At 37.9% G+C, this 27,953-nt stretch overlaps 1 protein-coding gene across 10 annotated transcripts in view; it reads right to left on the reverse strand.

Moving 5' to 3' along the window:
* The window catches only part of LOC146767617 (uncharacterized), a 311,220-nt gene that overhangs the window by 193,517 nt on the left and 89,750 nt on the right, over positions 1-27,953 (reverse strand). For 4 of the 10 annotated variants that reach the window (XR_014955159.1, XR_014955158.1, XR_014955157.1 and 1 more), the window contains one exon: positions 21,458-27,768. The exons of the other annotated variants lie outside the window; for them this stretch is intronic. The gene's annotated coding sequence lies outside the window, so the exon portion shown is untranslated. Of the gene's footprint in view, positions 1-21,457; positions 27,769-27,953 lie in introns of those variants that run through there. 10 annotated transcript variants of the gene reach the window in all.

Genomic DNA, 27,953 nt, shown 5'->3' on the forward strand with positions numbered 1-27,953 from the left:
TGAGCCCAGCACAGCTGGCACAGTCCAGCCCTGTGCTCTTACAGACCTGCTCTCTTCAGCCTCAGAAAAGGAGGGCTGGGAAGGCCAGCAAGGGAGTCTGGAAGGCAGCCCATGGCTCCAGCACACGGGCTACCACACCTTGGAGAGCACTCAGCAGAGAACAGCGTGTGCTGTTGGGGGCTTAAAGGTGGTATGCGTAAGGAGGCTGCTCTGGAGACAGACATCATTGGACAGGGTGGTCCTACCATTATGGAGCCCACATGTCCAGCAGCAGGGGATTAACTGCCCTTAAACCAGAAAGCAGGTACCAAACTAAGGGATTTGTCTGACCTGCAACATGCGAAATTAAACAGGTGAAAGTAAAAGCAAGGCCATTGTGTAGAACAGAAGCCCCATCTTATGAGTCAGACTATAAGCGCCTTGAGTTCTTTGCAGGAGGACCCACTTGTGGGAGTCTGGAGTCTTTTTGTGGTTTATTTATTTCTTTTTGGGCAGAGCCTTTTCATTCTCATCCAGAAATACATGTTTTTGCTTACATTAGTACAATCAGCACTAATTCCAAAATTCATGGCTGAACTTGGTTACTAATTAATGATCTTTAAATCTTTTATTTCTATACTAATGAAAAACCAGAATCATGGATTCTGAGCATCACTTTCATAACACTGAAATACATTGAAACCAAAGGAATAGTGCAATGTTATATCAGGAAAGACATACCATACACATCCAACAGTACAGAAGATGCTGAAACCAAACCAAATCAGTTGAGAAATTTCAGTCGAGTTTCTCAGTGCATTTCACAGCTACAACAAACATTCTTGCTGGAGTGTGCCCAGCAGTGAGGGCTATTTGCAGGGCTGTTTGCTAAGCAATTTTTTCAATTACTGAGTACCAAACTTACAAGACAATTCATTGCTTCCACTGGAAGAACACAGAGAGTACTGAGAGATGGTAACATCTGTGCCTATATCCAGCTAACCACATTCAAGCTGTGATGGTGATGACATTTGTGAGACTTGATTAAACTTTTCTTTAATCCCATTCTTTATTTTAGAAACACACATGCGAACAATTTCATATGCAAGTCTGAAAGGAAACTCTAAGCTGAAGGTGGCCTCATGCAAGAAAGTTGAAAATTCCCTTTCTGAGGTCTATCTCCAAGAGACACACAGGACTTCCTGTTTATGGGACTGTTCATGCCCATAAGCTACGTGTTAAGAAAGAAAAAAAAGTGTGGGGTGTAAACATAACCCAGACAAATTCACTAAAAATACAGATCAGCTCACTATGGGATTGTGCTGGATTCTTCTCTTTGATTCTTGCAGGGTTTTCTTTACTAAAACACCCATCATCTACCCTGAGGAGATCTTGACCCACCACACTAAATCAGGCCTTCTTCAGATTTTCCCTTGCAAACTTGTGGGGAGACTGTGGTAGGTGATTTTCATATGATGACCTCATTCTTCTGTGCTACCTTCAGCCTCAAACAAACAGGAGAAGTGTCCAAATACACTTACGCACCAAGCACAAGTTAGGAAAAAAAATTTAAGAATTCCTTCTTTTAACCAGGAAAATTCAGCTCAGGTATACCACCTAGTTTTCAAAGAGCTCCTGCTTTACCCAATTATACAGCTGGGCAAATGAGACAAGCAGAGGTCAGGACATGTGCCTAAGGTCACACAGAGACAGGAGTTTGGAGTACCGGTATCCCTGGCTCACAAGCCCTTATGCCATGAACAACACTGCCTGCTTATGGTGTCCTCAGTTTCAGTAGCTACTGGTTTCCTGAGCCAAAGTAGGTTACATCAACTGGCCTGCAAAGCCTTGTAAAGCTCTTACAGAGGCCACAAGCAAAATAAAACGCACAAGTTTTTTTTTTCAGGAAGCAATGCCATCTTTGCCAAAGGTGCTTCCTTTGGCAGACAAAATGAGGCAGATCTGCACGCATTTACCAACTCTGCTCTGTATGGTCCTAATACTTCGAAGCACTGAGTTCATATTTTTTGATTTTGCAGATTAAGTAAAAAAAAACCACACCTGCGATTAAGTGGACCCATCTTGATATTAACTAGCCTGCATCTTTGAAGAGCACATTTTTTCTTCATAATAAAAGACAACCCTCATGTGAAAATATTAAGTCTTCATTTCAAATGTTTTTCACTGGTTTTATTACCCTTTAGCAGAGCTACACATCCCAATCAAAAGAGAACTACTGTTTTGTTGTTAAAAAGTAAACATGCTTTTCTACAGATCAAAGCCATAGTGGCAGAACACACAGTGGAACATGCCAGCTCAGAAAGAAAGGGTTACTAACCCCTGCTTTCAAGTATGAATGATTGATATGCAAATATGGTTTATGGTAATGCTTGTGAATATCTGCTTTTCTGGCAGCCCAGAGCTCCCGCATGCATTACTCTCACAGATCAGGGCTGTGTGAGGAGGCTTTGGGGGCACATGTGCACATTCAGAGACCCAGTTTGCTGTGGAAGCCTTCCAGAAAGCCAATAGCTGCTTGCACCATAAAATTGAACATATATTTTAAACTTCTCAGAATCAACAGAAGCAAATAGTATATCAAATGCCTCTGGTCCTGTGCAGCAAGGGTACTGCCAAACCCCAAGTATTCAGGATAAATCATGAGTGGGAACCTCAGATCGTGAAAGAGACCTTTAAAGAAATCACAAGGTAGGAGCATAACTTGGTCTCTTTTACAGTAGCTTTTGAAGGCCTAGTTTAGAAAAGATTAATTAACTCACATTTTAGCTGGGTTTTTTCCTGAAATACTAAGCTCTGGTACATGCCTATTGTACACAATTAAAGCTGTGACTCAACCCTTGCTACTTGTCTCCAAGAGCTAGGCTTTTTCTGAAAAAAATCCCAAATCCTATGAAACTGCTTAAATTTTCAATAAAACAGTGAACTAGCAGCAGAGAGGCACTGAAGAACATAGAACTCTCCTGAAGCCTGCAATAAAACTTCTCCAGCCAGTCAAAATGTGTTAAAGAACTCCACTTCTCCCAATAAGAAAGCACACAAACTCTAATTTCCAAAGAATTTACCTCCTCCAGGAAGTGCTCTGCAAAACAGCAGAGCAAACCCAACTGTTTCCCATTAGGCAACTGTGTGCCACAGCTTTTCTGCACACACACCCAGAGCTGTAACTCATTGCTAGCATTTCTGTGCACATAAATTCAGACAAAATTGAAAGGTTGGGGAAAAAAAGGCAAATCAAAAGCCACAAAAACTTAAAAAGAGTTACAGTACCTGCAAGCTCCAAGACAGCACTCACGATGTAGGCTTCTCTAAGGCAGAGAGCCCAGCACACTGCTCTATCTGGACCAGCTGCAGACCTGGACCCAATATCCACATTTAAAGAGACAGAGGAATGAAAGTAAAACCCATCGGCTTTTATGCAGGTTGTTGTACAAGAAACCACTTTCTTTTTTTTTTTTTTAATGAACTGTTTTTAAAGAGAATCCACCAATAAAGTGTCACACTTGTGCACCTTGGTTTCTCCTTAACCAACTGCAAGACAGCAAAAATGTAGCAAAACACACAGATATCACAAGTCCTAATGGCTTGAACATGTGTTTGGAGCAAATGTAAATATTCCACTCTCTCAATGAGCAAAGCTCTTAAGTGTAGGCTTAATTTTATCTCTCCTCAATAAATCATTTTTAAGCAATTACCTAAATATAAGCCCACAATGTACTCCCATAAATACTAATAGGACTTAAACATGTGATTAAAATAAAACATGTACTTATGTGCTTTGCTGAACCTGTCCAGGGGACCCTACGATTGTGTGAGTGGTAAAACCTCTCAGACAGATTGCTTACAGGACCCTGGACATGCCATTCCTAGAACAAGCCAAGAAGCACCAGAGGATCTGAGCCATTAGGGGTAGAGAGACTTGTGGCAGTAGGAAATTATACCTTCCACTTTTTCTACTGCAACAAAGTCACAGACAGATGCCATAGAGTGAGCCTACAGAAAGCCAGCAGATTTGCTGCGGTCAAGCAGGTATTTCTGCAGGCAGCCTTAGCTGAGGCTAATGCACGTACAGGGAAGCAGCACTGAGAAACTCACGGAGGGTTCTCAGCCACAGCTGATAACTTGCCCAATGCTCCTCTAATTTAGGCCACAGAGAGTGACCTGTGGAAGCTGGAGCTTGTCCACAACTCCCCTTTCTTACCACTGCCACTGCTTGACCCTGCCCTCACCTTGAGAGCCCACCAGGGACCAGGAAATGTGAGAGGAGGTCAGAGGCTACCCTGAGCTGGACATCAGTGGTTCCAGTACAGAAGGAAGGCATCTTTGAATCTCACTGCTCAACTCTGTATGCAGCGCTATTTTAACTGGCAATAAATTCAATTTTCCCACTTCAAGCCTGTTTTGCTCATGATGGTAATTGAGTGACCTTCTAGTCTTACCTAACCCATGAGATTTTCTATCTTTTTTTCTAAACTGTGACACTGAGAAAGAGACTTAGAGCAGCTGGGTGGGCATCCAGCAGCCAGCCAAGGGCAACCTACCACTGAGTAAGAGATCCCAAAATGTCACACTGGTCCACTTTGGTCTGAATCATCTTTTTTTTCTGCAAGCAAGATGAAAGGAGTGATTCATACATACCTAAATATACAGAGGCATAACCTATATAATGAATATACAGCATTAATGTCAAAGAGCATAATAAAATTACTTCAATTCTATTCACTGTTAAATAACCCAGGATTATATGATGACTTTTTATGAACGAAAATATTTCCTTTATTTAAAAAATAGAGATTATCAAAGAATGAGAAAGACAAAATTGGGAACTAAAAGCATATGGAATTAAAAAAAGCAAAACTACTAGTTATACATTAACTTCAGATGCCTTCCCCCAAAATATTATTTTTAGGTTAATTTTTCAAAGCTGCTCATTTCACAAAGAGGCACAGCTATGACTAAGCTGTACTATACCATACTCAAAGATGTAATTGCCTCTGTGATACATATGCATATCCAGCCTAGTTCTCCTGGAATGCAGCTGTGTTAACACACAGATGTATGGGATTATAAGATTACTGAGATTAGGTGCTTTTGCAGAAGACCAATTCGGCAGCCCTAATTGCAGTAATAGAGATCCTAAATCAAAGTATCTAGTATTTTGAGTGAGTCCCACTATCATGGACACACTCATACAAGCTGTTCCATGACTGTGGGTCCCAGTGCCCACTTCAGCCTCACAGATGTGATCAGCAGTAAAAGATATTCTAGAAAATACACATTTACAGTTAAAAGCTTCTTCATCACTTGCTAATTTTATCAGTCTGTCAGAAAGAGTCAGAGCAGAAATAAGAGATACAAAGACATTCTCCTGAACTCTGCAGCACAAACCTCGTGTACTGATGGAATGACTGCTGGGTTGCCTGAACACAGCATTGTGGGCCCACAGCTGCTACTTAACAGGTTTACCTCACATTTACATGATTGTTTCATATTTAATATTCAGCAAGTGTAAATTTGCACATCATGTTCTGTGTTTCTAAGTATACATATTTACAAACACACCATAATAAAATTAGGAAGTCAGTCTTCAAAGATCCTTGAAATTTTTGTGCTGTTTGAATTTTTCTGACCAACCTCTTATTAGCAGACAAATTAAACACATTTATACCACTGCATTTTAAGTGGCTGATTTAATTACGGTGTAACATTCTTCAGAAAGTCCACTCTTTTCTGTTGAAGTACTGCTAAGTAAAATATTTTAGTATAAGAAATATAAGTTTTAATATCAATTTCTTAAGAAATACATAACTTTTTTATCATTAAAACAAGAGTATCAATAACTCCATCACCTCAGAATGCCTTTCATAGATCAAAAAAAAAGAAAACTAGCCACAGGGTTGTTTTTAAATGCCCTAAGAGTTGTATAGAACACAGATTTCCATTACAAAACTGTTAAAATATACCTTTGGCAAAAGATCAGAGCACTAGACAACATGGGCCAAATCAGGGCACATACAGCCTTGAAGCAACCAAGAACCTTAGTGACCTTGAGAACCTTGTGGGAATCACTGGTGAGAAACATCCCCAATGGCTTCCCAAAACACAGATGCAGTCAGAGCTGGGAACTACTTGAGTAAAAATGGATTCAAGGGGCAAGTCACAGTCAGTACACTCAGGAAGCAGTGACTCCTGGCCATCACTGGGCTTTGATGGACAAACTTCAGCATCCAGCTCGTGGAAAAAAGAAATACAGCACAGCAGCACCCTCATTTGTGCACTGAATTACTATATCACAGATTTTCTAGTTACTAAAAAAAAGCAAACTAAATGAAAACAGAGGAAAACTGCGCAGTGCATCTGTTCCAAGGCAGATTCTTTCCTCCCAGGGAGAAGGCCAAATTAAAAGGTTAATAACAGAATTACTATGCCTCTCCAGTGGGTAGGTTTTAGAACAGAGAGGAGGCTTTGAGATTTTGGCTCAGCTGCTCACAGAGAGTTGGAAGCCACAGCCAGCTGACAGAGAGCAGGAAGAAGTGGGCACTGGATGCTCTTTTATAAGGGGGACCTCAGATGAAGAAATCCTACACTCAGATGAAGGGACCCCAGTGCTAAAAGATAAAGAACATAACAGCCACGGGCTGCCCATCCAACTACATAAATCCCAGCCTTTCTCTCCCATGTTCATCCTTGCCTCCAGACCTCATGTCTATAGCACCTCCCCATCTAACCCCACAGCATAATGAATATCTAAATGGAAGTTCTTCAAAAATCCTACTACCCCCAGCTTTCCTGGGGTAGCTTATTTCCAGTTCCAGTTTTGGCCAATGTCTTTTGCATATGCAGATCCTCAAAACCACAGGCGAACTTTGTGAGACTGAGCAATAGACACCGTATTTGGGAAAAGAGCCCCTGTCTATGCTGATCCAAAAGATATTTGTCACCAATGACCAGTAAGAATCAGTCTTTTTCCATTCAAAAAAAATCATACCTCTATATACCCTTTGCAGCATAAGTGCTACTGGTTGAATCCATGGGGTTCAAGGCACCAGCCTGGCCTTGAGAACAAGCCAAACAAAAGACCTAGCACTTCTCAAAACAAATGTTTTTCCAGTCTAAAAATTGCTTCTCCATATTTTTTTGAGAACATGGTTGGTTTCACTCTGTTTCCTGCTGAATAACCTGTGATTTCACCAGCAATTTAAAATGTGCAAAATGCTTGGCTTTCCTGTTGACATAACTCACAGACTGAGTAATGCAGAGGAAAACAGCCTCAGTCCACAAGTTGTTTGGCATCTGAAACTTACATTGATTTTTGGTTTGACACGTGCAGTTTTCCTAATACAAGCAGAAATTCAGCCTGATGTTGTACAATTGATCTCTTATTAAACATTTACCTCAGTACATCAGCATTTTTATTTTAGTTGCCAAAATGCATATTTTCTGAAGATCTTCACCATATTAGTGACCATTTAACTGTGTTTACCAGTGAGTCTTCCAAGATGAGGGAAGCCAACAATCTTGAATTAGGACTGTCGAAATGAGATCATACCACACATTAATTTACTGCATACGGCTGCTCTGCAAAGTTTGCCATGAAGCATTTTTGGGGATTTCCCTGCCAAATCATCTCTGTAAAATTCTATTGCTGTGTATAATGTGTGCTTTCTCATGTATTTGCTAAATTTTGCAAATAACTTTAAGAAGAAATTCTTCTTATGGCTAGTTTGTCCCTCAGTTTTAAGATTTGGCCTCACTCATCATGGTGAAAAGAGGAGGTGCAATGAGAAAAAATATGTCAGACAAGGCTGACAGAGAAAAGCCATCATCAGTAATGTTACACTGGAGTAAAGCTGCACATAAATCAGGGGTGCCCTTGAGTATCTTGAAGTTTTCTAAAATGGATCACTAGTATCTTGTCTTGTACCACAACTGGCAACATGTAGAGAAAAAATTCCACTAAAAATCTGAAGTCTACAGTATTGTAGCAAGTATTCATTCAAGAGAAGTGATTTTGTAAAGCAGCCAATAAGCAGATATATTTTGACACAGATGATGACTATTCTAGTACTCAGTAAGCTAATGAAACAAATAAAATTAAATAATTCCAATTTTATATCAGGTGCCAAATAGAGTTGTATGTGCATATATGAGGAGATGCATAAGAGCACTTGAGTGCTTCTTTGGCCATGAAGTGCTTAAATCAGAAGGCATCAAGTGACAAAATAAATACCCAGTCCAGCATTGTAAGTCTGAATTGTTTGGGTTCCTTGAAGAACAGAAAAAAAATCTCTAACCCAAGAAGCCAATACTAGATGAACATCCAGGTCACCAGGACAGATTCACTGTGCCAGTCTTTCTTTCTTCCAAGAAAACAATGGTTAATCCTAAACCACAGACAGACATTGCTAGGAATTGTACCTTTTTGTAACATGCAAGACTAGATTGCGTGCATTGATATAGAGAAATAAAAACAAGACTTCCTGCTCTTCTTCTTCTATCTCATAACTACGCTCCATGGAAGTTTTTCTAAACTTATTGCTGAAAAAAAACTCAATATATAGGTTTCTGTAAAAAACATGTTTTTCATTCTTAAAATATTTTTACTTGAAAAGAATAAAAATATAGTTTTAATACACATATATTCTATTAAATTAATTGGGTTAATAGAGATGTGGAAAATTTATAGCAGTAGAATTAATTATTCTGACTCTGGCATGGGGCTGGAAATAATGTAAGATTAGATTATTGTTTACTTGAAATTCTTATAGAAAAGAACGTGAAAATGTCTATGTAAAAGTCTTGCAATGTCATCATGTGCATAATCTGGGAATATTTTTCTTAACAGAATTTCAATTATTCATACTATTCTCAGAGCAAACTGTCACATGTGGATCCTGCTCATCTGTCAGGGCATTTGTACAAAACCATTTTTTAAGGTAAAATTTTTTAGACAGTAGACTTGAAAAATTGGTTGCAGTCTTTAGCAAACAGTGCATTAAAATTCCTTCAATTATGTTCTTATCAGCTTAAAAAGAACCAAAGAAAACTGATATGAAAACAAGGAGACATTGTGTTATGAATGAAGGCTGGTAAATTGGCTCCTTTTCAGAAAAAGCTGAAAACCATCACTTTAAGTTGTGGCGAGCAGCACAACAGAACCTGCTCTAATCACATACAGATGATCGGAATTTGTCTAATGTTTTATGGTGAATCGTTGATGAGGCCTGCAGAAGGAAAATTTGTAGAAATAAAATCACCTTGACAGTAAAGCACTAGGGTCAAAAAGCAAAGTAAAGTCAGTGTTCTTAGCTTTAATAAAAACAGTATGATCTGTCATCAACCCAGCATTTTTACACTCTTGGACAATGCACTCTGGGAGCTCCTGCTGGGTTTCATTTGATTTTCTTGAAAACCAACAAAGGACAGCTTATGGTTGGTAATTCATTATGACAGCAGAGGAGTTATAAAAATACACATGTTTAGATCCCTGTAAACAAACAGCCCACACTCCAGTTTCCCACACAGAAACTATTAGCTAGCCTAGGTAAAACATACCTATAAGCTATAAAGTACATCTGTTAGCTTGGAGGTTTTTTTTATGTTTGAGCTGTTTGTTTTTAAGGGGAGGTTTGTGCCTTTTTATTTTTTTTAACTGTGAACCTGAAAGTACAGATGTCTAAAATTTATTATTGTAGTTTCTTGAAATTAATCTGCCTTCTCTTCTGCAACAGTATTCAAGGCACATTTGGGGGAAGAAGCTTGACAAAGTGCAAAGAGGTATTGTTAAATACCTGCAGGGATTGTACATACATTGCATCACTGTCTAAATACTGATTGGGCAAGATCACAAGGCAAAACAAATAGCAAGGTAATTGAAAACATCTATGAACTAGATGATCACAGAAGTGGGGTGATAGGCAAAAGGATATACAATTCACTCCTCATTGCCTGATTTTACACTAATGTTAGTGCTATAAGAATGAAAAACAGGCAGGAAAATAAGAGAAAAAAGAAAAATAAAGAGAACACTTGAATTTTGAGCTTCATGGGCAAAAGGGATAGTTCAGAGAAACAAACCTTCACTTCCAACAGCCATTCTGGAAAATCTGGACAAAAATACCTTAAAATATGTAACTTTACTTAAACATTTCCATTGATAAAGCTGCAATCACCGACAAAAATTTGAAAATATAGTATAAAAAGGTCTCTTTAAGCATAGTTTTTTTAAGAAAATAAAAACAAGTACCTGGATGGATTCATGTGAGCACACTATCTCCAGTTCAGCACTAATATGTAAATCACAGATGTGTATAAACATATAGAGGGGCAGAGTGGCATAAAGCATTTTGAAGAAGCCCAACCTGTGGCTAGCTGATCCACATCAGCAAGAATTCCTATGGTAGAAACAGCACTACTGACCAAGCACAACATAACAGATGTCTCTGGCTTAATTGGTGGTACCAAAACAATAGAGAGTATAATTTAGCCAGAAGATCTATATACCCCTGTTATTTAATTAGTGGGATATAACCCATGTTGCTAGCCCACTGAAGTGTTAGCAAGCCCAGATTTAGAGGAAAATAAAAAAAAAAAAAAAAAAAAAAGAGAGGAGAAAAAACACAACCCCCCTCACCCCAAAAAAAACTTTAGGAGACAACTACATCACCAGAGAGTGGGGTCTTTTATGAGGACAGCTGCTGTACTTGGGTACCTACTTTGGGACTCTGCTGTGTAACACAGGTAGTACAGCTGGTCAGCACATGCATGCACACATGTACACAGAGACTTACCAGCTTTCACAGACAATTAATTATTCCATCTGTTTTCATTTTTGTTCTGCTATGCCCACCTGGTTGATGTGTTCTCTGAAATCAGGTGATTTCTAAAGGTTACTCTGGTCAGCTGTCCAAAGGCACCTAGATGTTGGTCAGCTGGAATGCTGCATGACCAATATGACTCTCAATACTGTAATAAACTTTCCTTTATTTATCTTCATGACTTTTCTCCATATTCAAGAATAATCACTGTTACATTTCCACAGAGGGAGGAAGGAGCTCTTACCAGCCATCCATGGTTCAAGGAGCCACTCTGCACACTGCTGTCAGCAGCTGTCTCCTCTTGACTGAAATTTGAGGGAAAGGTGGTGTTGCCCTTGCAGATTGGATAGAGCCTGCTTATGTCAGAGCCCACTGAGTGTCCCTGCACAACTGAGGACTGGGTTTCTTTCACCCAAGCATAGCCTGCACTACTGGCTTTGCTGTCAAAGTGCATTCCTGGATAGGTGCAAACACTTGGGCAGTTTAAGGTCGCTCAGTGGCCCACCAAGTTGCCAGGGGGTCTGTAAGCACGCAGGGTCCAGCAGCCACTCTGCAAGGGTTGCAGAGACATGGTGTTTAATTCAAGAGCGCAATTCCAGCTCTCACTTGAGATACTGCTGGGCTTTTCTCCTGAGATATTTCAGTTCCTATATCACTTAGGGTCTGCAATGCTGACCTGAGTAGTATCTAAGTTCACTTAAATATCTGTGATGGACTAAGGAGATGAAACAATTTCCTGTGTCCCAGCAAGCATTTTACTAGCCCTTTCCTTCAGAAAAGCCCACATGCAGCACCTAATATTGTTATGAATCTTACGTATATTTTTGAAATTTGTTCTCTATAATGAAATGGTAAAAACTCAATGCACAACAGACATTAAAGAGAAGATCTAGCTTCACTGGAAAAAATAAAGAAAAGCCAACCATCTCAAGGGGGATGAAGGTTAGTAGTGAAAAGGTGCAAAACTAATTGACTTTTTTATATAAATTATATTTGTCCCCAGGAAAGACATTCTTCTTCATCAAGTTCCCATCATTTACATGGGAACTTCCATTCTGCACTTCTTTCTGCTTTTGGAGAAGCAAAACTAAACGATGGAGTTTTTTTCCCAAAATGCACTGAATGCAGGCAAATGTGACTTCTATTAGAAGCATCTTGTGCAGCAGTCTGGATTCATCCACTTGTGTCTGCTTCTGGCTTTTTATTCTATTCTTCTGAATACAGAGAACAGTTATTTTACCCTGACCCAAATTTCTGTCTAAACTTCAGTTTCCACTCTAGCTTCTGGAAATTTAATTTGCAAGTTCACATGTTCTTATCTTAAACATCTGAAGCATCGCAGCTTTCAAAAATAGGAACCAGCAAGACGAAATAATATATTTTCTGGCATAATATCTACCACCAAATCCTCTTCTTCCCAGCCAATAAACAAAACATATATCATTAGTTGAACACCAAAAGAGTATCTCGGTACTCTCAAATGCAGGTTGTACCTGCCCCATCACTTACAATTTCACATTTTGTTGTGCCTTGTCAGGCACATGTTTAGCACAAATTTGCATCAAACTTGAAGACAACTGCATGAAAGACAGAGTTTACATTATTTTTTCTCCTCTTAAGCCTCAACATCCTTGAAAAACTACGAAGTCCCTTTATTGGGACTTCTGCTTCCATAACAACAGTAGAATGGGCCCTTGGGGAAAAGCAAAGCAACAACTCAGCTCGTTTCAGATCTGTGCTATTTTACTGAGCTGGCAAAAGTCTCATGTGCAAGCATAACAGCCCTGAGAACTACAGTAACACTTAGCAATATCCCAGCCCAATGGAAATCCATGGGAGCCTTGCCATCAGCTTAAACAGAACCAGAATCTCACTCACTACTTATATATGAAAGAGTAAAAGATAAGGGAAAACAATTTAAATCATCTCTCAAATAGGAATTCTTGCTTTTCTTTCCATCCTCCTGGAAGGAAAACTGATTATGCTTTTTAGCTGTCAGAAAAAAAATCCAGGGTAATTCATAAGGTATTACATTAACACATATAAAACAAAATGAAAACCAGCTTCAGACTATGACCTTTCACTCCAGCAAAAGCTGAAGCAAGTGTATTGCATACCAAATTAATACACATTCTACTAGGGAAATAAATTCAAAACAGGGAGTCACAGTCTCCTCACTCTGTGGACCTCAAAGAAGACATCAATTCTGGATAGGAATCAGACCATAAATTGAAAGCACCAACATACAACACTGATATTTTTAAATCTTTAAGGAAAACAAAAAAAAAAAAAATCAAACACACCAAAACAAAACCCATGGTATTCCAGTAATGTAAAATAGGGAAAAGGGATTTTTAAAATATACCTTGTATCACTGCAGTATTGTCTGAAATGTTGGAATTAAGCCCAGGATTTTATTTTCAGATCCCTGAATCTTGATGTTATATTATCATCAGGCAGCAAGGCTAGAAATCCAGCTTGCCTAAGTGCATTTGTATACAAATAGTTAAACAATAAGTCTTTAAGAGACATGGTCTGGTAAATGGAATGGAAGTTACTGTAAGTAATGGTGATATTGTCTGTAAAAAAAAATCTAGTCGAATGCCATGACAATTAAAATTAAATCCCCACAACCTTAAGAGTAAAATAAATTTGGCTTATGCAAAACTCTAATGAGAGAGATTCTTAATTCTTAAATGAGCAAACAATGCAGAAAGGATCAATTTTGTAAGCTCAGTATACTGTATAATACCATATAAACAGAGGAAATATATTTACTATAGCAGAGACATTCTGCTGTAGCTCTTCAAAAGCAGATATTTAAAGTTTACTTTCACATGGGTTTTCACTTTTTGACCTGCTCTTGACCTGGGTAATACTTGCAGACCAGTGAGTTTAAGAAGGCCTGGGATCTATTAAAAGAGTAGTAGCTTGACTTTTACTGACTAGCACGCTGATGCTTTAAAGTAAATGTTATGGTTTGTCACAGGAACCAATTTGGTTACCGTTTGTTCTTCCTGCCCCTGCCTGCTGATATTTTTTCAAGTGTTTTTCATTCTTTAAATTCTATAAAGAAACCTGCATGCTGTTATTTTAAACTTCTGTATCTTTCTTTTGAGTAGTTCATATTTAAACAGTGGGCAGTATACCCAAAGTTTAACCCCAGTGCCTTTTAGTAGGACTTGAACTCCACATGCACTATCACTATGGTCCCCTTTTCTGGGCACTCAGTTATCATGGTGAAAGATCCCAATTACCTGATTTTTAAAGGCATAGATGGCTGTAATTCTTCTTTCCCTAAAGTAATCATAAGCATGCAGTACACTGTGTATTTAAGTATTGTATACTATCTTCATCACCTGTTTAAATTTGCACTTCATTTATTATTGTTTTATTGTCTTAACATCACTGGTTCCTTTCCAGCTTTATGCAATGTGTAGGATTTTGTTAGATATATCAAAACATTGGGAAACTCCAAGAAGTTTGACTGAACACCCTGACCCATCCCCTAATTTTCCAAGGGACAATTTTGTAATACCTATGTTCAATTCATTGGCTTAAAATAGTTCTATTTTGTGCAATATGACAAAAAAAGGTGCAAAATTTCTTTTGTCCCCCTTGAAATTACAAAACCATAAAATCTCAAGTCTGTGAGGAAAGGCCAGAGCTGAGTCCCTAGCTAGCAATGTGCTTGAGAAGTCCTGCATTTTTATTATAGGAGAGGTACATATGAAAACAAGAATGAATCAGCTCTCAGCAGACATTAGCAGATATTTGACATATACACAGCAGAGACTGAAGCACAATTTGGGTTGAGCCTTATCCTTTCCTGCAAAGCATTAGGTTCAAAAGGGCAGTAGTTGTGTAAATCCTCTAACGTATATATTTTTCAATATCACATTTTTATTTGCCTCAAAACAAAGGGCTTGTGTACCAGCAATGACTTATGTCCCAAAATGATATCAACTGGGTAAGTTTATGTTCACAAAACTAATCACTCCTGTTCTCCCAGGTCAATGCAGAAGGGGATGGAACACAGCAGAGAAGCTGCCTCTCTTCCTATGGCAGGTTTATTGGCTTGATTCTTCCATTAATTATGTCTGATATTATATAAAGGGGATTTTCTGTGACTCTCCTCCAATATTGTGAAGTCTGTCAAATAAAAGAAATCTCTAGGCTTTTGAAGTGGCCTGTATTGCACCTTTAAATTCCAAGAAATCCTAACTTGAGACAGTTTGGTTGAGGCAGAGCTGTTGACTGACTAGAGACCTTTAAAATTTCAGTTAAGAAAACATTAGCAACTATGGACAGGATTGATGAATGTTTCAAATGACAGCCTGCAAAACCTTCAGAAATTAGATGGGGTGCAAACAAACATGCAGAAATTAAGCTGCTAAGTAAAAAGATGCAATTTTTTCTTATTTCTCCTAATTGTTTCTTCTTCCTTATGCAAGTTCTAAAACTGTCATGCTTACACCTAGAATTTTAATATCTTGTCTTCCTTTCTAATAATCCTTCTAGAATCAAAGATGGCTCCTTTGCCTCTTTTGTCAATTTGTTACTTACTGATTAAATCTACAGAAAAATTATAAAAGAACATTTAAAATCCCTGAAACTGTCTTTTACTATAAAATGCATTTGGAGGCGTTACCATTAAAACAGACTTTAATTTGAGTAGCAACTCTTGAAAGGCAATTAAAACAAAGGGAACATTTTGGTAAATAATTTAAGAGGGATTTTCCTGCATCTGTCCCCCTCACCCTTATTAACAGTAAGCACCCTACCTTCACATAGCAGCAGCATGTTTTACTTAAAAGGTGCTACAGGGTGCTGCCACAGTAACTTTACTGTGCAGTGAAACATTTACTGAACCTGAGACAGGCTAAGCAGCACTCCACTATATAAATCACCTGGCCTTGGTTTTGTTCAAGCAATGTTATTAATGGGAATGTGACTCACTGAAGAAGTAGATACTGTGATACTTCAAAGAAATCCCACCCATCCCATTCTGTGTTTTTTCTGGGATGTAAGATAACATTACTGCCTTTGGTGTCCTGTTTAAGTCTGATTAAGGAGTGAAACTAAGCTACATTTGTGTAAAGCATTTCCTATTGCACTCAATTTGTGCAAGTTTACTTGCACAAATGAAAGTTCAGTGATTTCAGACAATGCTAAAGTTCATTAGATTTAGTTGGCTACTAAATGAAAAGCAAAACAGGGAAAAAAAAAAATCACACCCCTTCAATGCTTCCTATTGAAGAGCAAATATCTGGAATATTTACATTTTCTCTTCAGCTTTAGTTTAACATGCAGATAGTTGATTCAGGTTAATGGTTTGCAAAAATTACTGTACAAAGAACAAGCATTTCTTTATGTTTAAAAATATTTTTTTCAATTTTTCATATTTTTCTTTTTAATAAAAAAAAGATGAAAATTATTTATGAGAGTTTCCATTTTTTACCAGCTGCAGAATCATTACCCTTTAGCTTCTCAATTTATAACCAAGAAACCGAACTGCTACCATTCATAGCTCCAGCAGACTGCTGTAGTCACCAGAAGAAGGCTACCTTTAATTCGATGAAAAGAAGATTTATCTGAACAACTGCCTTCAAGATTTTAGAAACAATTAGTGGAAAGGTTAAAAATATCAGTATTGTAGAAGCAATAAGATGTTTAAAAGATATAAGACTCTTTCATGGCTAGAAAAGGCATTAGAACTGGTGTCTTACTGATGGCTACCCCAACCCCTTGTATTTCCTATTATAATGGTGATTGAACACATTAAAGGATTGATGATAGATAAATTGAGTCAACCTTGGTTTCTAGGATTTACTTAGACACATAAGAGTCAAACTCAGAGCTTAAAAATGTTAATGGAGTGACCAATTTGTTAACAAATATCAGATAGGATTTTGCAGTTGTGAGGACAGAATACTAGAAAAAGAACACCTTATTTTCAGTAAATCAACACACCAGAGAAGAATCAACACACAGCAGAGAAGAAAGATAAAAGAGTCATAACAATTAATTAATTTAAATTTTTCATCAACAAGTTTAAGTAGGTGTTTTTCCTAATGAAATTAGGGAGTGTTGGAGAAAGAAGGATAGGCTTAGTTAGTATATTTTAAAATTAATACAAGTCACAACATTTGGCTTTGAATCCAAATGTGCATTCAAGCTTTTGAGACTTTGCTAGTGTTAGCATCTGGGGTTTGAGTTCAGGACACTTTAAGGCTAGAAATCAGACAAAATCTGTTGATCCAGTATAAGCGTTCTAGTTCTACAACGGGAGAAGCAAAACTGTGCAGGAAAATTAAAAATTTACCCAAACTTTAATCCAGACTAAAGGCAGGTGGGAATCCTGGAGAGACTGAGCACCTTTCACCACTGTTTCCCATCTTAATCTGGAATTCAAAGTAAATACAGCAAGTTTGACCCCAAAAAGTTTTGCAGCTAATGTTGAAAGCACAGTTCATTTTTTTTAAAACCCTTGCAATCTAACAAGAAGGCTTTTATCCCAGAACAGGCAGCTCAACTGTGTGGATCAGAAAGCCTCTTTTCCTAACTCTGTGGAAAGAGCTGAGAAATTTGTCCCTTATTTCAGAATAACCAAACTTCAGACCAAATTTCTGATGCCTAAAACATAGGCAGATACCTTGATATCAAGTAATAGATTGCATAGCAGGATTGAGAATTGCAAAAGTATCATTAAACTTTTTTCACAAGATTGGGGAGAAACTTTTTAAATGGCAGAAAGGCTTAGCTCACATTTCCTTTCCTTCACCTGAAGTCAGTTTAACTCCCATTTTCTTAATTTCTGAATGGACATTTTACCAGATTCCAAACTGTGCTAAAGCTCAAGGTATGGGATTTATTCAAGTGTTTCTCAACACACAAAACTACATTATCCAAGACTTCTTCTACACAAAGATCTTCTCTTGTCTACTCTGGAGAAGACAAAGCCTCAAAGGGAGTGTTACAGCAAGGCTGGTTATTAAACCAGAGTGAATCTCACAAGCAACCTTGTTTAGAGGGGATGAATGGGGAAGAATGACAAGCAGGAAATTAAAGCAGAAGAACTACCCACCACCATTTAAAATGAAGCCAGAAAACGGGAAATTTAAAGGATTTGAAAATAAAATGGGCTTCCTGGATCAAAGCGTTGCAAAAGGAATACAGAATTTTTAACCTTTAGGTAGCCAGTTCAAAATCCAGCAGAGGTCAGAAGGGATGAAAGGTTATCATCCTTTAATGATTTTCACAAACTTAATTAAAGACTCCATCAAACTTTTTATGTTCAAGTGCACAACCCTAACTTCCACTGGAGACAATAGCAAAACTCATATTGACTCAGAAAGGAGCCAGCATGTATCCATAAATAGACATCAGGTTGATGACCGGAGATAAGCTTATTTAAAAAAAAAAAAAAAAAAAAAGAACAGTGAATACACTCCAGATGTAAGGAGGTTTGGGGATCTAGACATGCATTTCATGATTTTAGTTGCAATTTAATGAACAGCCTTGCTGAGAAGAAAAATAAACAAGCCAAAAGGAGGTAAGGCCCAAACTAAAGAAAAGCAAATAATTGGACTGTCCACAGGAGGATGAGCATCATGAGAGAGAGAAAAAAATCCTAGGCTGTTTGGTATAAATTTGTACTGGATCTCTACTGATGAGCATTTCTCTCCCCTTTCAAAAAAAAAACAAAAAAAAATAAAATAAAAAAGCCAACATGTCATGATCGATGGTGTCACAGGCAGAAGCAAAAGACCTTGTCATACAGATGTGGTTTTCAGTTTTAAATCATGTTTCAGCTTGGAAATGCAAATCTAGTAAGGAAATGCCATGGCAGTATGTTGATTCAGTAAGAAACACAGAGAGCATTGAGCCTTGGATGAGCCATAACTCTTTCGGAAAGAAATTTGTGTTCATTTACACATTTTTGTCACAAATACACAAAACCTGCAATGTGTAAGTCCCCATCTCGTTTGGCTGACAAAGATTTTGCACCTAAACTCATTATACTGTAAAGGCTATGTTATGTCATGAGATCCTGATGAACAGATTTTTGCAACCTCCTGGGACCCTAAAATTTACTACTCAGGTTTCTCTAATTGTGAGAAGTTATCATGGGCTAAACTTAGAATAGGTAAAACCAAGGAGGAAGAACCAAAGTATGTGACATATTCAAGAGAAAAGTGAGGAACTCGGGAACCAAAATCTCTCTTGAAAAATCCTCTTTCAAGGTATTAATAGTTCTATTTGTTGTTGGAATTGCTTGAAAGCCTCATCTAAGTGGTGCCACAGCAAAGAAGAAGGTGTAAAAGAGGAATAAGGATAAGAATTGAGAATCTAGCTTTTAAAAAACATAATATTCAGCTTACTACCCAATACTACACCTCTTCCCCTTGCGTTTCCCAGTGTTGTTAAATGACAAATGTCATACTTCGAAACTCTTATCACTGACTTAAATTGAAGTAGAGATATTCCTAGAGGCTCACAAAACTAAGAGCTGCTCACAGACCTGTAACACTTCTTCAACAGTTTTGTATAAAGCCAGCATTTTCTTGATTACAAACTTGAATGTTCAAGATAAAACCATCCTCTACTGGTATACGCTCAGGATTTATTCTCCAGAGAAATCCTGAACATCCTGAAATTTATCCAAAATAGAAAGGAAAACACACTGAAAATAATTTCCCAGCAACTTTAAAGTTAAAATCTTCAAAGCATTTTTTTCTACACTTTCATTTTCAAATCTGAGGTTATAATACCAAAATGCTGAAATTAAGCTGAACTTTCCATTTTAATAACCATGGTTACAGATTTGTGTGTTTGGTGCTTTTTCCCTGAAAATTTCTGAGGGGATGAGCACATTTTTTGGTTGAAAACAACTCTTTGTTAAACACCATACATCAATGGAAAAATATTTCACCAAAGAATTGCACCAATCTCACACAACCAGCTGTTCTTTCACAGACAGGAAAGAAAAAAAAAAAACTAAAATGCTTTGTTGGTAGGAACCTTGAAAATATGAAAACGTAAACTAAAATATCTTTCTAATTATTTATTGATGTTAGAAACTAAAGTGTATGTTGTCATTTATATGCTTCACTGTTTACAGTACTTGTCTTTCCTGAGCATCTGAAGACCTCTTGAGAAACCAGTGGGGGAAAACCAGAAAACAGGGCTTCATTCCCAGCATTCCTTTAAGTTTTGTGCAGCAGATAAGAGACCTATTTGTGGAAAATCTCATTAAAATCACTAATTTTCAATAGTTTTCTATGGAAGCAACAGCTGATAGTGACATAAGGCATCTGACATGACATTTGCATCACACTGTGGGCTTCAGCCACACAGATGAAGGTTTTCCAAGTTGAATGCTCTCAGAACTTGTTGCATCTGTATAACCTCTATGTAACTTGGGGTGCTGCTCACCCCACTCAGCCCAGTAACCAATCGTCCAGTAGTGAGTGAATGGAAGAACCCACAGAAATTTCTCAGATAAGACCCTATAACTTCTCTATCTGGAGAACCCCTGAAGCTTCCTGCCTCTGTTTCCCTTAAAAAGCAGAGAATAACAGCAACTGCTTCAAAGCCATCAATGCATAGCTTAGTACCAAAAAAATAATAAAGCACTGTAGAGACAAAAAGCTTTATGTTTTTCAATGCAGAGGAGTTCTGAATGGTCACCGTGGTTTGGTACTTCTTCATAGATAAGTCTCTCTTCTGTTGTCTTTCTGACCAGTCAAGTTAGGTCATTTATCAAACTAATTGCTTTAAAGACAGACATTCTTAGGCAATCTGTTCCCTCTCCCTATTTCCCATTACAGTCACTGAAAGTTATGTATGCAGATGAAAATGATAACAGACCTCTTGTGCTCTCAGAATATTCCTTTTTTAAACAAACACTGGAAACTCCAACAGCAAACATGGTTCAGTCCAGTCCGATCTGACAGTTCTTGGAGTAAGAAAATACAATAGCAGGACTAGTTGTCAAGCGACTCCAGTCCATTGTTTACCCAAAAAGTTTGAAAGCTGATTAAACAGTCAGCTTAAGGTCTGGAAGCACATTCAGCAATAGCACCTGTGTGCCAACTGAAGACAAACATTGCCACCAACACTAGATCCTGCAAACAGTCCCCACCTTCTCTCTGCTACTGAGAGATAAAAGTTCATGAGACACTATGTAGCATGAAAAAATGCTGGACTTACACAATATGCAATTCACACCAAACTACCTGAAGAAAGTTAAGTAGAAATACACAAATGCAAGATTGCAACTGATGTGTGTAATGCATTCAACTGCAGGATAGCCAGCATTTGGGCTTTTAGAAAGTACTCTCTGTCCTCCTCCTCAGCCTACACTTTTCATTGTGAAAGGGAGTGGACATGATAATTGTCACCAACCCTGGAACCCATCTGGTTTGTTCTCAGGTGTTGCAAAGCATCACTCTGTCTTCGTAGACAGCCTTGACAGGGCATTTGCAGACTCTTGGTCCCTTGGGACACACATCTACCATCCCTTACCGAGAGACCACGTCTTCATTCAGAGCAGACAGAGCAGCCTTCTGCAGTTCCATTGCTCCATTGGAACAGGATGAAGCGAACAGGGCTGGTGGCTTTCAAAGGGGGATTACAAAAGCTTTGAGTAAAGCTTTTGTATTATACCTATTTTACCATATAGTAAGATCTTCCTTCTGCTTTCCCCGTTTTTTATGGCCTGTTATTCCTTACAAACAAGGAAACAAGTGATGAAGTCTTTGAAAGAGATAATTGCCAAGCATGCTGGATGACCATCTCTGCTCTAGGGCTCATTTATGGACATGACCAAAACAAGTCAGACTTAAACTGCCTAAATGTGAGATCATAGCACTGCCTTGATCACAAACAAAATACAAAAAGGGACACTAGGTGTCATGATATTATGACTAAAGTGTTCTAGTGCTATATTAATAAATAGCAGTAGATGAATGAGTGCATTACCTCAGAAGCTAAAACATTTGTCAGGATGCATAAATCTAAACAAAAGTTTCACCTGAAGGTATAAAAGAATGAGTGCTTTTTCAATTCATTCCAAAAGTTCCAAATATATTTCCAGCAAAATGAAAATGAAATGGTATACCATATTTAAAACAAAACAAAACAAAAAAAAACAACCAATCAAAAAAACAGAACAAAACCAAACAAAACCCTACAACCAAACACAAAACCTCATCTAATTATTCCAATCACAGATTTTGGAAATTGGTACCATTCAACACAATTCCACACTTTGCCTATATTTTATTACATTTGTGTAATAGTTTGTAGGAACTAAAATGAGACAGTCCCCTTTAGTATTCTAAGCTTTAAGTTGATGCTCAGTGATGTCAGTGGAAGGAATTCAGTTGATTTCCATGACCCTTGAGACAGTACAGAGATATCCATATGCATGAGTATGTTGTAAAATAAACCCTTAAGAACTTGCATACTGTTAGAAAGACTTACCTGGGGGTCAGAGAATGCTATGAAGTGAAATTATCAGTGCCATTCTATAATTATTGTAAGTAAATAGCTGGAAATAAAGGTCAACTGGTGAAAAAAATTTGTTTTTCAACAAGATCTAGAGGTTCTTTAGAATTTCATAATTAAGCTAGAAAGGCATCTAAGAAAAAAATCCAACAATCTCATGCTTTCATAGTGTTTTTTCCTATGCTGCATGCAATTGAATTCACTCCAGTTCCTGTATGAACACAATCTTTTTGTTGGCAAGTCCCTATTGGTTTCCCAAGACCAGGATTGAAGGCACTTGAGACAGTAGCTCATGTTCTGACTCAGGTGTTTATTATTTCTTATCTATGTTTCAGTCTCACTACCATGAGTTTGGCAGCTTTTCCATTAGTAAAGCACAAAATGGCTAACTCTTGTTAAAAGGTCTTTTAAAACAAAACTATCCAATTAAGAAATGACACCTAGATTAATTTCCCTTTTAACTCAATAACTGCTCCCCCGAAGTCCTCAATGCAGACTTTTCTGTCCAGTCACAAAACATCACCCAAACCCATGAAGAAGGAAAAGAGCAACCTGTCTCCACCCTAAAGCCTCCATCTTGCTTCATATTTATTTCTATATTCTAAAATCCCAAATTAAGTTTTCCACCCTATGATATTGCACACTTTTAACCAAGTACATATCCATAATCCCAGTGCTATTAATAAATTTTAAAAGCCTGGTCCACAGCCTCAGGTCAAATGCAGTGTTCTCTTGTGGGTCTGTGCCTTTAAGCACAGAAAGTTTAAAATTCTCAGCCCCCAGGATTCCAACAAGTCCCCTTTCCAATAACCAAATTATAATATCATTAAGCAGCACATCAAACAATCTGATTACTGTGAGCTCACTCCCATCTCCTTTGATAAATCCCCCTACATTATACTTTTCAGACACTGAACTATTTGGTCATTTTGAGGTATTTATATGAGCACTGATGATGTGACTAAGTAGCTGACAGCTTACTTGTGTTAAACTGCAGCTCAGCTTTGAGTCTGCTGGTGCAGACACCGTTCTGCTCCAAACATTCAAGGAAACTGCAGGAGTCATTTAAACACTGACATACTTTCAGTGAGAAGTGTCAGTATTGCCTCATCTATATTTCCTTTCTTCATCACACGTGTGTTTGCCTCAGTGTTCTTTTCCTGCTGTGCCACTTAAGTTCTGCACTGAAACTTCAATCTGCCTTACAAGACAGCTCCTATTGTTCTTTATTACTGTGGCTATTGCCATAAAAGAAAATAAAGTGTTTCTGTAGATATATCAGCAACAAAAACAGAGATCTTAAGAACCTCCATCCTTTACTGGATTAGGAGTGACAAAGCCTGAGAAAAAGGCTGAGGTACTACATGTCTTATTTCCCTCAGTCTTTAATAATAACTAACACTTGTTCTGTGGGTACCCAGCCCCCTGAGCTGGAAGACACAGAGCAGAATGAAGACCCCATAGTCCAAAGGAGGAAAGGTCAGAAACCTGATACACATCTTAGACACACTCAAGCCTATGGAGCTGATAGGATCCACCCAAGGGTGCTGAGGGACCTGGTGGAAATTCCCACCAAATTGCTTCCTATCTTTAGCAGCAGTCTTGTCTAGAAAGGGGGAAGATACAGAAGTTGTTTACATGAACTTTACTAAAGCCTTTGTCACAGATTCCCACAGCATTCTCCTGGAGAAACTGGATGCTCACGGCTTGGTTGGGTGCATTGTTCACTGGGTGAAAAAAATGGCTGGGTGGCAGGGTCCAGGGGGCGTTAGTGAATGGATTTACATCTAGCTGACATATATTGACTAGTGGGGTTCCCCAGGGCTCAGTATTGGAGTCAGCCCCGTTTAAAATATTTATTAATGATCAGGACAAGGGGATCGAGTACACCACCAGTCAGTTGGCAAATGACACTCATTTGGATGAGTGTTGATCTGCTGGAGGGTAGGAAAGCTCTGCAAAGGGACCTGGACAGATTGCATCCATCTTCCAAAGCCATTTGGATGAGGTTCAACAAGGTGAAGGGTTAAACAAGGGTCCTGTCCTGTTTTACAACAGTTCTGTACAACAAACACTTCAGGCTTGAGGCAGAGTGGCTGGAAAACTGACCTGCAAAAAAATATCTGGGAGTGCTGGCGGACAGCAGCTGAGCATGAGCAGCATTTTCCCCAGTGGCCAAGACCACCAATAGCATCCTGGCCTGTATCAGAAACAGGGTGTCCAGCAGGACCAGGGCAGTGATTAGCCTCCCTGTACATGGCACTGGTGAGGCCACACTTCAAGTGCTGCATCCAGTTCTGGGCCCTTCACTGCAAGAAGGACATTAAGGAGCAGGATCGCACCCAGAGAAGGGCAATGGAGATAGCCTCTCGAGCCCAAGTCTTATGAGGAGCATCTGAGGCAGCTAGGGTTGTTTAGCCTGGACAAAAGGAGGTTCAGCGAAGAGCTTATCACTCTCTACTGCTACCTGAAAGGAATTTTCAGTGAGGTTTTGTCCCTTCAACAAGCAATAGGACAAGAGGAAACAGCCCCAAGCTGCACTAGGGCAAGTTTAGGTTGGATATTAGAAAAAAATTCTTCACATTAAGCAGAGTCATTAAACATTAGAACAGTCTGCATGAGGAAGTTTCAGAGTCACCATTCCTGCAGTTGCTTAAGAGAAACGTAGCAGTGGAACTTAAGGACATGGTTTAATGGTGGACTTGTCAGTCCTGGGTTATTGATTCAACAATCTAAAAGTCTTTTCCTACTTAAACATTTCTGTGATTCTTTTGGTTATTTTATCTCACCTATTTCATCCTCTGAGACATGCAGATTAACTTTTACCTGTAAAGCAGGATTTTTTTTTTGTTAATTACATATAAGAACTCCAGCACAGTTATAAATGAATGCTTTTGGGGGAATTTCTAACCTTACAACCTTAACCTGGTCCTTATAAACACTTGGGATACAATTCTAAAATATATTCCTTTAAGTTCTTTCACACAGGACCAGACATGTCACAAGGGCATTCTTAAATATTTATAAGATATTCCAAAGAGATAAAAAAAGAAAAAACTGAGACCATCCCAAATGTTCCCATGCATGTTTGAGTCTACTAAAAATTCTTAAGATTCTCCCAGAAAACAGTGTTCTACAAATGCAGGGTCATGTTCTTTGGCCTCTGCATTGCCCCAAGCATATTTACCATTATTATAAGACCTGTCATTCATCTCTTTAGATCTCTGACAGAAAAAAAATGTTTAGCTGTTTTATCTAGTTAGACAATATCTTGATGCAGAAACAAGCACTCCCAAGCCTGTGTGTCAGCCACAGAACATCTGTGCTTTTGTGCTGGTGATTTTGTGACACTTTTAATACACAAAGAAAAATTTCTTCCAACTTTTTCAGCAGATGTTTTACATGCACTTTAAAAATATAGTGAATGTGACATCCTTAATGTCTCCAGTGCTAAAGAAAATCTGTGCACAGCATGTAATGTGTGAGTTTGTGGGTTTTAAGTTGGGTAACTTTGGTAGGGGAGACTTTTTTGGAGTAGTTTTGTGTTAGGAATGAGAGATTTATTGGATTTTTTGTTTAGTTTTTGTTTATTGTTATTTCATTAAAACTTTAGTATACTGTTTGTACTAGATTTTGTGTGTAGGGAAAACAGTATAAAAATGGTTAATATTTTGTTATAAATATTATCAAGTTTAATTAAAAATTAAGTTGGATAATTAAGAAGTGATACTTAAATTATATTTTTAACTTAATAATTGACTTTTTAAGATTTCTAATGTGGATTTTTTATTTAATTATAAGATACTATTTAAACTTAAGAAGAAGGAAGTAAAATTAATTTGAGATAACACTTTATATTTTTTGAACTTATTTATATAACGTATTAAAAATCTTAAAATTTAAATTTTTTACTTATGTGACATTAAACTACTCTTTATAATTTATTTTATAGTTTTGTGGTTTTTAATTTATTTTGAAGTTTAGAAATCTTTCTTTATTAATGAGGATTAAAGTTAGTGTTTTTTGGCAGGGGGGTAAGGACACCTTAGAGAAGACAGAGAAATATTCTCAGTAATGGAACAATATATTCATTGTACCTACAATTTTTCAGTATTCCAAAATTTATGAGGGAATCAGAAGTTGTACAAAAAATAACCTTTTTTTCCGTGAGGCTGTAACTGCTTCAGTTTTGCATGACTTAAGGCAATGATTTTTTTGGTGGGTTTTCTAAACTCCTGCAATATAAATAACCAATACAATGATGCAGTATATGTATCAAAATACTAGTCATGTCCAAGGCCAGACTTTCTTTCTCCAGACATACATCAATTAGTTTGGTTACTTGGCTGGATGCTCAGTTTCTCTAGTGAAACATACAGGAACCCCAGCTATGTTTTTCAAAGAAAATTTAATTAATTTAGTCTCAAAGTCCACTCATAATTCTTAAAATTTGCACATATTCTTATAAGTACAAAGAAAGCATTCAAGCCTATAAGAGAACCTCAACTCAAAACAATTGGTGTTTTATTTCTTTTGGGCTTTTAATCCTGAGGCCATTAGCTTGCCATGAGCTCTGACAACATAAAGCGGACTTGTGAAACTGTAGATCATTCCCTGAATAAGTCAGAGTGAAAAATCTTTTCCTGAAGGTTGAAGGAGACAGAAAATATGAAGACACCTCTTTTTGTCACCCATCTTATCACCAAGACAGCTCTGCCCATACTTCAAGACCACAAGGTAGGAAAATCACCACCTTCAACTTTCCTAACTATCCATTGGATCTTAACACCAAAATAATAAGAGCAGCAAAATATAAGGAGGTTAATCCAGGGATGTAAAAGAAATTATGTTCATTTATTCATTTAACTGGAAGTAACTTCGTGGCCACTAGGACAAGCTGGATCATTCTCTGGGATTTAGTCATGAACAATAATGGGGTATTGCCCATGGTGACTCCTTATCCCAAATTCAGCTACAGAACTTCCGTCAGCTTCTTCCCATAGCCACCTTTAAGTGTTGCAAACCCACCCTCAGGGCAGTAGAAAAGACACTTGGTAATTTTGCAGCCTATGTGGCCAAAACCCACCATGCAACTCCACATATTCACATCCATCTTCCTGGAATTTAAGTATTTCTGCAGCAGAAAGATGAATAAGGAGAGGAGGTCTATCATTTTTTTTGTTATTGTTTAAAGGCTTGAGAGGATAAGAAGACATCAGCTCTGAGATTATGGGACCCTAAGGCATGGTGGGAGAGAGAAGGGTGCTTGTTTAGTTCTATCAGGAAGGAGACGTATCAGATACAATTTAAAAACATAAAAGCAAGATCATCACCAGAAGAAAACTTTCAAGTATTAAAGGACTGAAATAGATGATGTGATCTTCACCAGATTTCAAGAGGCGAGGTGCAAATCAGGCAAAGCTAGGCAACAGCAACAAGTCTGCAACAGAAAATTGATACATATTACAGATTCAGTAAAAAAATGAGAGATGAAGACAAACAGAACATGAAATTTGAAAGCAAAGAAGACACAAGTTAAATTGTCTTCCAAATTAACTGTGAGTTAAACTGTGACACTTTAAGGCATATACAAGAATAAATTTTACCCCACAGATTCTTCTTTTT

This window comes from Lonchura striata, chromosome 4 (genome assembly GCF_050655825.1).
Source record: "Lonchura striata isolate lonStrDom1 chromosome 4, ASM5065582v1, whole genome shotgun sequence".
NCBI classification, from domain to species: domain Eukaryota; kingdom Metazoa; phylum Chordata; class Aves; order Passeriformes; family Estrildidae; genus Lonchura; species Lonchura striata.